A 12729-nucleotide genomic window follows, 5' to 3' on the forward strand; every position below is an offset into this window, starting at 1 on the left:
TGTTAATGTGGTACCACTGAAAAAATCTTGATTAGTTTCTTGCTGTTCTGTAGATATTCCCTAAAAGTGAACATTTTGAGGTGCCCGTAGCCTGCACATACCTCATCATTATGCAGTGAGCACTGTGTTCTTTCTCCTAACCTTTAATTTCCAGAATTTAAGCGGAGCAAGATTTGGACATTTGCTTCTTCCAGGTGTGAACTCAATGGAGCACCAAAACCAGAATTATTCAGTTGATAGGGTGACATTGCTTTTCCGGTACCATAGTGGCTGATAGAGAATGGAGATATCAACTGCTTGCATCAGTTCTAACTCAAAAAGCAGGTGCATCATAGGAGGCATCATGGCATCCTTTCTTTGTGGATACAAAGAAACCTTTTACAGCCTTTGTCTTTCTAGCATAATGTAGGCAAGACTTTTATTTTGTGCCCTTTTCCTCTTGGAATAGATCTCCCATGGTACTAGCACATTTGGTGTACCAAAAGGATTTACTAGAGTCTTGGATCCAGAGTAAATTTGTTAGTCTACCTCGGGGGTGAAACTTGAAGCATAGCATATGTTGGTACCAGGAGCATGAGGCTCAGTGTGCAGGTAGTATGGAGGAAGCTGTAAAGCTTTTCAGTAAGTGAAATGGAGCAGTGGGCAGCAATACTCTCCAAACCCTTTTTTCACTTTTAATAATGGAAAAAAAGCAGTGTGTGTGTTGAAACCAGCATGCAGCTCGGTGTTTCTTCTGCAGAATTTAGCTTGTAAATGAGTTATGTATTGCAAATAGCTTATGGTCACACATGCAATAAAAATAACTGGTGATACTGACAATAAATTTTGCATGAACATTTTTCTAACTGGCTGAGAGACTTTTGTGCTACACCCGTATTCCAAAAGAATTCTTCTTGGAAATGTGGCAAAATTCTGGTGGTTTCTGTGTTTGCCTAATTTCATGAAAAGTCTGGGAAAAACCTAAAAGGATAACTTGAAAACAAAAGAAGAGGTTCTGCTGGGAAGGGTTCATTTAGATGACTGTTGGAGTAAGAGGCAACAGTGCATTGGTTCAACACTGTATATGGACTTGTTGGTCATCAGTGGCTTTACACAGTCATCATGGAGCAGGAGCCTAGGAATGAGAACCCACCCCACGGGTATTTTATTGATTGAAAATATAATTTATATGATTCATGTGGAAATACTAGGAAGCCTGGAAAAATACCTTCTAGTCTTCTAATTGAGACTCCTTTAAAAAAAAAAATATATCGTCTGTCTCATACCTCAAATTTTATTTTTGTTGAGGAATGTTATCACAGTAAACAGCGCAGCAGCAGCCCCCTGCAAAGCTGAGGACATCTGCAGAACTGCAGTACCCGAAAATAACTCTTGACATGAACCTGAACCTGACATAGAAAAGGGGATTCGGAGGTGGCTGGACCAACCTGAAACCAAGTGCTCTGAAGGTCTGCAGATGGAAACATGCCGGAAGAGGGCTGGCTTGGAGCACTTCATTATTATGAATGCTTGAGTAATGTTCATACTTTGTCATTGCTCACTTTTATGGGGGGGCTGGCTTTGAATGCCGTATATTATGCAATGGTTTTGTCATGTATCAGTGATGATATTAACAGTCTAATGCTAAACAGGTTCTGAGGAAATGAGGAGGAAAAAAAAATGACTTACTATATTTACCCTGAAACAAGATTCAATCTGCCACTGTATTTAATGCTATATTTTTCATTATCTCACAAGCATATGTTGGAACCGCTACAGATGATGAAGTTAGCTGCTGGGCAGAGCTATCATCAATGCTTTCCATCTTTATTTTAATAAGAGGAACGAGCAAATTGTTTGTGACCTTTGTCAAGGGCTTCCTGGAATACAAGAAACCTAGCTGCAACAGAATCACTAGCCTGGAGCCCTGCTGAATATTCAAAGCTTCAGCCCTGAATAAAATGTGCTGTAACAAAGCCATTGTCTGGTGGAGCCATGTCTACTACAAAAGAACAGGGATCTAACAGCAAAAGTTAAATCTTTATTATTATTACTATTCCTTAAATTTCTGGAACAGTATCAACAATATGCTGTTTTATTCAACGGCTCTGAAAATGTACATGAAGGCAGGAAGCTTAAAACTGCATCGCCTTGACAGCTGGCTCACGGAGTGTGCTGCTGTGGGGAAAAAAAGTGGGCTTTTGGTTTTTTTAGGGAAGAAAAAGCTGACATATGTGCTTTTGGTATGTGTCACATAAGGGTCACGTCCCCTATGGCAGGCAGCGTTTAGGATGGGGAGATGCCATTTTTAGGTACCTCAGACAAAGAGAGCCTTCTGTGGAGCTAAGCACATGACATGGTATCGAGCAAGTGAGAATATTCTTGTTTTGACACTTATATTTTTGCAATTCTTAATAGTTTGTAGAGATGGAGGGCACACCAGGTGCCATCTTCTGAAGCAAGTGTAGGCTTCACATGTGGCCTGAGACAAAGCACTTCCTTGTTTATATTCGTTTAAGTCAAACTCCTGCTGAATTTGGAGCTTCCAAGGAGCATTTCACATATAAGGGAACTAAAACGGACAGCGGAAGTGATGCTGTCTGAGATAGGAAAGGCAGTACTGAGAGATACGTGCTGGATTTCTGGCAGCCAGTCAAACCTCTGCCTGAGATCAGGTGAATGCAAATACAAGGAGAGCTACTTTGCATGGAGCTAGAAGTGGAGCTGGGTGCAGGCAGCAGCACATAAACCTCCAGAGCTTCAGAAGTGCACCAGCGACACAGGTTACTATTAGTGCTGGTGGATCTTGAGATGAGAGACACAATTTGTGCAGTGAAGGTATTGTTGTGTAAAGGGTCTAAATACAGATAGGGAAGTAAACTTGGGTTGCAGTTACCACCTGAACACCCAGAAAAAGCCAAGTACACAAGAGTCCTAAGCAGCAAAACCAGACAAATAATTTCCATCTTAGAACTGTTATCTCTATTAGGTAACTTTTTCTGTACTTCGTATTTCAACAGCAGTGCTAAATTTCTGTTGGCTAGATACTGATTTCTGTAACTTTTTGAATTAAATACCTTCTGGAAGCAACATACCCACTTTACCTGCCTAGGTTGAAATGAGAACCTTCATGCACACACCTGAACAAACACGTTCCTAGCTGTTACTTCTATACATGGTGTCTGTGCATCCATAAGATGGTACAAAAAGCTTTCTGTGTACCATTTCCATAGTGATCAAATTTTGGCATCGGTTCCATATTACTTTCTGGATTCTTAAGTTAATTCTGTTGGGTGTGTGATACTCAGATGCAGTATTTTGGTATTGTCAGGGACTTGGAATGAAATCCCTTATGGGTGTCTACAAAGGACAGTTGTACAGTGATTTGAGCAGATTCCTGTGGAGCATGAACACGTGATTCCAGAACTGATGCTTATCTTCACGTATAGGTAATGATAGCAAAGCCAGTGTGTTGCATCTCGGTGCATGTGGAGCAGCAGTGCTGTCCGGCCCGGCATTGGTGGCGCTTCTCTGGCAGTGCTGCTCCATGGCTGTAGGACAGAGCTGCATGGCAGCAGCCAGAGTGCCGAGCCAAGTCCTTCTGCACTTTCTTCCCTTCCCATGAAGTTTTCTGTTGATAGAGGTGTTTTGCATAATAGGTAAGGAAGCTGACCTGAATTCTCCCAGTGAACAAAGTGGTTGTGACCTGTACTGATGAAGTTCTTCACATCACTTTTCAACAGTTCCTTCTAAAGGATTAAAACCACCCCTGGCACCTGTGAATCACTTCTGCCATTTATTAAGATCATTTTCATGTTCAGGGCTCCAGAAATGGCTTGTCTGAAAACTGGAGGAGTCTACACAATTATTTCTGGCATTTGCTAGCATTAATGCTTCTGTGCAAAACCATCTGGTGGGAAGCTAGGAGCACTGAATGAAAGGTGTAAACCTGGATTAGCATTGATACGGTTTTCTATTGCATTTGGCTCGTTCACATCTCACTGGATGTTATCCAGGTTCCCTTAGAAGAGCCAAGATTGCCATCATACAGCGTAATGCCATATGTTAAGATTCATATGACATATTACCTAGAAGTCATAAATTATTATACTGTGTCTCTTTACAGGGCTGTGATTAGATATGTTTATGTAAATGCACCTTCCAAGGAAAAATGGCACATGATGTTAAACAACAGTATGCATGGCAGCTCTAATGAGATACTTTGACTCAGTCAGGACGTTGCCTTGAAAACAATCTGATCCCAGTGTAATGAGAAATTAATGTCCTTTTTTCAATGCACTGATCCTCTGTGAGGTTTCTGCTGGGGCTGTCACTACTGGGGAGAATACTCTGCACACACGAGTAACAGAGGAAAGTGGTTCAAAGACAACTCTGCAGATAAAATTGGTATAAATCCAGCTTTGTCAGAGCTTCCCAGTGGTTGCATTTCTGCTGTGGCCTACCTGAGAATAGGATTTTGTAGTGCAGACCTTCCTGTGGGATGTCGCTAGAGTTTTAATTTTTTGGTCCTTGCATTGTTTGTGTTGCTTGTCAGAAATCTTATATGCACACAGGTACGTATATAGGTGCCGTACTCTCTGATATGTGGTTGTAAGACAAACATTTCGATGTTAGTTTTAAAATGCTTCCATGAAATCAAAGATGTGAACGCTGCATTAGATTCTTATTTTACTTGTATACCTTTGTGTCTGAATTCTGCTAGTGCTAGAAAGATATAACATGCACAATTAAACCTGCTATAAATTTTCTCAATTACTGCTCCAAAGACGGAGACAGCAATCAAGTGTGCAGAGATAAATATGCTTAGTTAGAAAGCTAACCAAACTGAGCTGAGTATTTGTGTATTTCAGAGAAGCACTTTGATAATAAATCAAAATCAATCTTCTAAATATCAAAGCAAAGGAGTTGTAACAATTCAGACAAGAGCCTGTCTTAACAGTGAGAATGACTTGGATTTTGTCCAACAATAATGGATTTTTCAAACCAGGTAAAAGAAGCCAGTGATTGTAATCATCAGCATTGCTTTATCTTATTGAGAGATCGTATCTGATGAGCTTTGTAATGGTATAATGCTGCCTTCTTTAGTCTGCTGCAATATTTAAGACTATTATAATGAGAAATGTTAAAGATGCAAAGGGAAGTGGTATATTATTTGGGAATCAAAGCACTTCAGTCACGCTGCAAACCGGAGGGAAATGGTTAGTTCGTTTTGAAGTATGAACCACCACGAAACAAATACAAATGAAAAACCCTCGTACTAGTGCTGCTGCATTGCTGTTAACACCTCCGTATTGCACCTCTGTATGTATAGGTCTACCTCTTCTTATCCTTGCAGGAGCACTGCTGGGTGTGCTCCCCAGGCTCAGTGTCACTGCGGGATCAGCTCACACATGATTATGTGAGGGATCAGCATGATCGGCTGTCACTGATTTCACTGACATCTGTCCCCACAGTGAGACAAGCTGCAACATGAATTATTGAAGACGTACACATGCAGATCTGTGTCATGATTACGCCAAACAATACACTTTGCCACACTCCAGAGAGCTGAGGAGAGCCACGTGGACAGCTGCTTTAACCCTTTTTGGCAATCTGTTCTCATCTTACAAACACAGAAACTTCTGGAGTTCTGTAGAATTTAGGTAGCTGGAGTCATTGCTCACTGCTGTAGATTGCTGTTGCATATTGGTTGTCTATGGCAGTGCAAGGCTTTATAAAACAAGCTCTTGGAATCTTGGTGGGAGGCCTTGATCTTGCAACAAGCGACAAATGCTGGCCCTGATCCAGCAGAGAAACTGAGGCTGATCATGTTTAACCAGAAGAAGATGTTCGTTTTGTAAGACAGCTTGTTATGCTTACTCTGTGTGTGGAGTCTAAGGCAGAAGAAAATAAATATCCAGAGGAGATGAAAACTGCCTAAATAACAGAAATCCAGTGGTTAAGTAATACACAAATGCAGTTAGGCTCTGGGTGGCTGGGAGACTGAGGCACAAACAGGATAGGGAGCATCACCTGTGTGCGTACAGTATTGATGAAAATGTGGACAATTTGGTTGTAACCTGCTCTGAAGGATGATCTGGGTGCCCTGTTCTAGCAGCTGCAATCTATGCGCAGAAAAAGGAGAGGTTTGGTTATTGGTGTATCGGGTGACAGTGCGGCTTGCTCAGACAACATTAGCTCTTTTCTGACTTGAGGGCAAGAGAATACATTTTGTGGGTGTCTGGTTCAGCATAAAATGTCTTCATCAGTGTTGTGAAACTGTTAATTGGCACAGTGAGAGCAGTCCAAGATGTTAGTGATATACTCTCATTGTTCCCACATCTCCACAGCAATTCCACTGGATAAATAATGGCTCCCTGTAATGATACAGGTTAAGGATCATCAAATTGTCCAGGCTGGAAAAGGTCACTAAGTTCACTGAGTCCAACCACCAACCCACCCCCACCATACCTACTAACCACGTTCCTCAGTGCCTCATCTCCACAGTTCTTGAGTGCTTCCAGGGACGGTGAGTCTCCCACCTCCCTGGGCAGCCTGTTCCAATGACTCGCCACTCTTTCTTAGAAGAAATTTCTCCCAGTATCCAACCTGGACTACCCTCCTGAGCTGAAGTGCACAGCAGTGCCTAGTTGAGAATAATTTTTCATAAGGGAAAAAGAAATAATTTCACCTGAGAAATCTTGCTAGTTCCAGTGAAAGAGTGCTTTGTGGACTTGGAGTCATACAGTTAGAGCTGCTGCACAGAGACAAGGGGGAAGTAACTGGAAAGTTCCTGAGCTGATGGCCCTGGCAGGGTGTTAGTGACAAAAAGAAATGGTAAAGAGATTGTTTTAAAGTCAAGGAACTGGGAAATGTCATCTAGGTAAGGATAAGCCTAGTTTTCAGAAGGTTGCTGATAGGAATGCCTGACTCTTTAAATAGCGTAAGTCTTTTTGCCAAGGTTAAGCTGCTGAAGAGATCTGAGTAATGATCTACCTATCTTGAGAAAGATGCTTGAGTAAAGCTCACCTTTTTTTCAACCTCTGTTTTAGTAATCACCTTAAGGACCCTAGAAGCTTAAGGGTGAGATTAAGCCTTGTGTGATTTCAGTGGCACTTAACAATTTAAGCAAGACTGATGGACATGCCTCCTGTGGTCTCTTGGTGTTGGTTTGCAAGGGAGGTCTTTGAGCTTCAAGAGTGGCCCTGCTGAACATCTATGCTAGATTCAGAATTACAGAGTTATTTGAAGCTGTGCATGACTGCAGTAACTCTGTTCTTTTAGAGAGCTGTGGATAACCAAGGAGAAGCAATCAGGAGTGTTCACCTACTAAAAACTTCCTGTGGAAGTAGCCACTTTCACTAGCTATTCTATGAAACATTGCTTTTCTGCTGGTTTAGTTTACAGAAATGAGAGAGACTGGTGGACTTGGCTTCCCTGTCAGATTACTGGCTATGGGTAATTCTGTGTTTGTTGGTAATGGTGGGCTGCTTTGGATGGATTCTTTATAATCTTCCTGTTTTCTGCTCCCACACGATAGATGTGGAATCAAGCAAAGACTTAGCATGTCTCAAACATTGTCAAAAGGAGAAGATGAGCTCCGTTAAAGGGCTTAGCAGAAGTCAGATGTGGCCTTCCACCTTGTTGCAGAAATAATTATGATTCAGGCCCTTGCACAGCGTCCCGCATCAGAAGCTATGAATATTTGGAGCTTTGTGGGAATGGATTATTTGTTCTAAATATACTCTGAGTAATTGTATAGCTCATATCCAGCAGGTCAGGATTACAGATTTCATTACAGTTTCCAGAGATTGGAAGCCTTTATACAATTACCGTAAGTCCAACTAAGAGGTAAAATCATTTCTACAATATGGAATAGGAGAGGATACTGATCCGACATGACTTTCCCTAGGCTTCAGTTTCATGAGGGTATTGAGAATCTTTCCTTATTGCTGTTTGGATTTGGTATATCCTCAGATGTAATGCACACCAGATTCGATAAATCGTTGGATCCTCCTTCCCTACACTTAAAAATGCACAGATCAATGTTCCCTGTGCTGGTTTCTGGTATTCTTGCTTGTTTTCTGCAAGTTTCTGCTTTCTTATAGCTGCTGGAACAGGGACTGGCAATTCATAGTCAGTTAAACTGTAGTGACAAAGGCTTAATGGCATTGCGACAGAGTTACTTACAAATAAGAAGACTGAATCTGGGAGTTTATTCATATTATAATTGAAAATATTGTTTCATCCTGAAAACATTCCAAGGTTTCATTTGCAAACTGAAATAGATGAGTTAGGGGTTTTCTTATGTTTTATTTTATTTTTAGGATAGAGAGAAAACCATTAATCTTTCTGCAACTAAGTTATGACCACTCTTTGTGTGATCTAGCAAATAAGATTTAAGCCAAAAATAGGAAGAAGTTGTAAAGACAATCTCAGGAGCACAAAGAACTGTGGTAGCTCTAAAGTTGACAGGCAACGAGGAAGAAAGCCTGTGTATTGATTATACTTTCTTAAGGCAGCACCAATACGCAAATATTGGACAGATCCTTCATATGACTGTACACAGACATCACTGCTATGCAAAGAGATACTGAAGTCATGATTCCAAGGGCTTAAAGTTGCACAAGTGCTCGGCTCTTGTGCCTGAATGTAGGCACACGTGACAGCAGTGTACATGGGGGCATCCCACTTGTGGTGTGAATGGTATTTGCTGATGACAGTTCATCTTCGGTAATATTAAGTGAGAACACACAAAGAAAGCACTCCTGCCTCCTTTTTAAAAAAATGATAGCACGAGAATTCTGTATAATTGCAAAAGAACATGCTGAGAATGGGCTTGTGCCTGCCTGGGAGTGTTCTGTTCTCAGGATCTCCTTTGGACATGTCAGTAGCATTCTCCAAGAAGATACTCTGTTCTTGGGAGACAAACTGAAGCATTGAGGGGTAACACATGAGAAAAAAAATGTATTTATGAGTGTAAATTTTTTTTTTTTTTCCATGAGGACATTTGCAAAGCAGATACCTGACACAGCTTTCCTTCCAGAAACCTTTGCACATGTTGTGAACCAGACTTTTGCTCAGCTCTTCTGGTACATGGTTCTCTGTGTCATCGTGGCCTGTTTTGGATGTCTTGTCTTCTTTCTTATTCTTGAAGAAATCAGAACTGTCTTGTTAGAACTCATTGCCTTTGATTTACCTACACAAGTGTCATGGAGAAAGGCTTGTATTTGAACCATCATTGAAACATCCCAGTGTGATCTACCGGGCTGGTAGAATGGGATACTAAATACTGATGAAGGTCCAGAGAAATCTGATCTTATCTACGTGCAGGTGAATCAGTGTTTGTGCGCGATTTCTGGTGCTTGCCAAAAAAGGAAATACCTTCATATAAAATCTGATGAGACTTTTAATATTAAGATGTAAAACACTAAAAGATAGTATAGACAAAGGGATTGTGAACTCTATTATTATGTTTCAGCTACAGGCTATAATGACACAAACAGAAGGTAACACATGGTTCTCTTTAAGAATATGACTTCAATGGGCTACTCAGATGCATATGCATACTCAGATTAGCATATGCCTGGGTGCTTTGTTGAATCAGATCGAACTTAGGTGTGAATCCAGGAAGATGGAGCATTCTGAGCTGTTTCTCTGTAGCCATTGGCATGAACTGACTGCATGTGGGTCCTGAAATAGGGGAGAGACCTTGCTGCTATGCAGTGTCATCCCATCTACATCTGTGGGACTGCTCTTCCCTTTTGCACACAGAATTGCTGTGGATGGTGACAATTGATTCCATAAGGTGAATGAACAGGATTATATGTTTACCATCAAAAGAGCAGCATCTGTTGTTTTTAGCACTTCCTGGAACCACGAGAGTCTTAAATCAAACTAACAGTACATTAAGGTTGTTTGAGGTATTAATGCTCCATATTTCCATTTTTCTCTTTTTAAAAAAAAAAAAAAAAAGTAAAAAGGACCTTCTTTGTAGTTTTTCAGGCATCCCTGTGTCTGCTGTTCTTTTTCATTACTCTGAATTTCAATGGTTTCTTCTTACTCTCTTCCCCATGGAAGCTGGATGTTTCTTTAAAAGCAGAACTACAGCATAACAAAAGTGCATGTCTGCCTGTCTGAGTAGACGCATACAGTACCTGCAGGTCAAATTCAGCGTTCCTGGCTGCTGTAGTAATTTCAGCCTTAAACATGTTATTAGCCTTTGGCTTTGGAAAGCCATATGGCCAACAAATCTGGCCAGAAGCAGACTGAATCCAATTCACAGAAAGCTGGTAAACCTGGATTTGTTGCTGAGTATGTCCAAATGTTATCTTTAGTCAGCCAAAAAAATACTAGCAGCCAAACTACTATCATAAAGTAGGACTGATGGCTGTGTTTTCACCTGACAAACACAGGTGACGAATGCAGGGAGTGGTAGAAAGCCACCAGCATCTTTTTCAACTTGTTCAGAGTTGATTGTAGTATTTACCAGTCTCTCTTTTGCCACTGATGCATTTAGCTTCTGTCCATTTTCTTGTGGTGCGCTCCAAAGTGGAAGGAGGGTTGGCTCCAACTTGTGTGCTCAGTGCCTTGAATGGGTAAATGAAGAGAGTCCTCCATCCCTGTGGAGTATAGAGGGGCCTGCCGTGCCTACGCTATTAATATTCATGGTAGTGTTGACCAGTGGGGATTGAATGCATGGAACTAGCTGGAATCAGAGTGGGTTTGTTTTTCAGTTTTTTTAATGAAGGAGATGGGGCTTTAATTGTCATTACATATAAATCCATTTTGTTCCTCTTTGTGAGCGAGAAGGTTATTTTTATTGTTTTCCACTAGTAAGAGTTACTTGCTTAAGAAGCTTTCAAAATATTAACCAGTCGCTGAAGGTTCTTTGAAGAAAAATATGACTGCTCGTGTAAACAATTAATGGTTGTTAAGCATGGCAGTGTATATTATGACAAACAACACATGCTACATTATGCCAGCTGGTGTAATGATGTGATAATGTCTGACTCATTAACTCTGGCACACAGTTTACGATGCCCTTCTATGACAGGATTAATTGATTCACACATACATTAAAACAAAAATAACTAAACTGAAATTCAGCTGGAAGCCTGGCTTCTCATTTGTCATCAGCCCTGTTGGTGGTTGAAGCCAACCCAGGCCCAGTGCAGGGTAAGCTGGGGTTTGTCCATGAACCTCTGTTTTGGCCAACTGGATCGGCATCTTCCAAGGAGAAAAGAAGTTGGGTGAGCAGTGGTTTGACTCAAGGATCGCTGCAAGAGATTCTTGTGCTTCTTGAATTGTCTGAGTCAAATACAGAAGGGGAAATCTCCAAGAATTTCAGAGTAGTTTTTCATAGAATCATAGAATCATTAAGGTTGGAAAGACCAGTAAGATGGTCATCTAGTCCAACCATCAACCCATTCCCGGCCGGCCCACTAATTTTTGCCTAAGTGAGGACTTAAATGCTCAGCCCATGTTTGTTGTTCTTATGGAGCAAGACCTAGCTAGACAAAGACGCTTGTGTTGGAGAATTGATTACCTCTGGTGCTATTAATGTGACATCGTTTTACAGAACAGAACTTAGAACACTCAGGACAAGGAAAGAGTAAATGCTATCCCAAAACTGTCTGGGCAATGGGAAGCTGAACTGGAAACTGCTTGAAAGAGATGAAACAAAAGCAGTGATTTGAAAATGTGTATGAAAAATCTGTGTGAATAACCAACCTATAGTGTACCTATTTCTCTTTCTGATGGGGAGAAAGCCTAAATGCTTAGGGAATGCTTAGAGTTTACAGAGTACACCAAGTGTATCTTTGGTTTTACCACATGGCAGATCCTGATATGATAAAAAACAGGTTTTATATTCACTTGAAGATTTTTTAGGCTATTCTGCTTGTAGTGTATAGCTGGTCTGGAAGCCACGACAGAAGAAATATATATTGGGAATTCTGAGGAGGACTTGGAATGATTCAAACTTACAACAAAAATATTGAGGAAAGAAGCAACATTATCCCCCAAGTTTTGCATTGTTTAAGAAACATGTGTGGCTGTATCTAAGTGTTTTGCACGTTCTCTGCTCTCATTTTTGAGGAGATTCCCCTTGTGTTTGTGGTATGCTGTCACTGGGTGGCTTGTTCCTGCAGCATGAAGTGATCTTTTCAGGCGCAGTGTCTCTGTAGAGAGACATGATCAGAGGGGCACAACCCAGAGCAACCACACTGAATAATGGGCACTTGAGCTTTGTGACCAGAAGCTGGGCTGTGGGTGAGACCTTCTTGCCCTAGGTGCTGTATTTTGTTCTCGACGTGCACAGGCAACTGGCCCTGAATGGTCTGAGAGGCTGGAAGGAGCTCCGTAGCTCAAGAAGAGCTGATGTACTGAACGGAAAACAAAGTGTACTGTACCCATGTGTAATCTAGAAGTCTGCTAAAAATACATCAAAGTATTGTTGATGGGAAAGTGTATGACTGTACAAAACAGTTTTGTGAAAAGCTTCCCTTTCAACTGAATATATATTTTTGCCTAATCTCCAGAAAATACACATTTATGCTTAAGCCATCTCCCTGCCACCTATTTTCTCTGAGAATAAAACATTTTGATTGGAATAGGTTACAGGTGCAGTTGATGGTGTTCCTGTGTTTTTTTCATTTGGGACCCTGGCATGACAGACAGTTTCTTGTGATGCGCTGCTCCTTTCAGTTTGGCGGAGCAAGTGGTGTTGCTTCCAGATGTCCTTCACCA

General features: G+C 41.1%; 1 long non-coding RNA gene across 29 annotated transcripts in view; it reads left to right on the forward strand.

Moving 5' to 3' along the window:
- LOC110397876 overlaps window positions 1–12729 on the forward strand; it is a 295332-nt gene that overhangs the window by 88640 nt on the left and 193963 nt on the right. The window contains exon 14 of one of the 29 annotated variants that reach the window (XR_002438042.1): window positions 1288–1949. The exons of the other annotated variants lie outside the window; for them this stretch is intronic. This is a non-coding gene — a long non-coding RNA (uncharacterized LOC110397876). Of the gene's footprint in view, window positions 1–1287; window positions 1950–12729 lie in introns of those variants that run through there. 29 annotated transcript variants of the gene reach the window in all.

This window comes from Numida meleagris, chromosome 4, assembly GCF_002078875.1.
Source record: "Numida meleagris isolate 19003 breed g44 Domestic line chromosome 4, NumMel1.0, whole genome shotgun sequence".
NCBI classification, from domain to species: Eukaryota; Metazoa; Chordata; class Aves; order Galliformes; family Numididae; genus Numida; species Numida meleagris.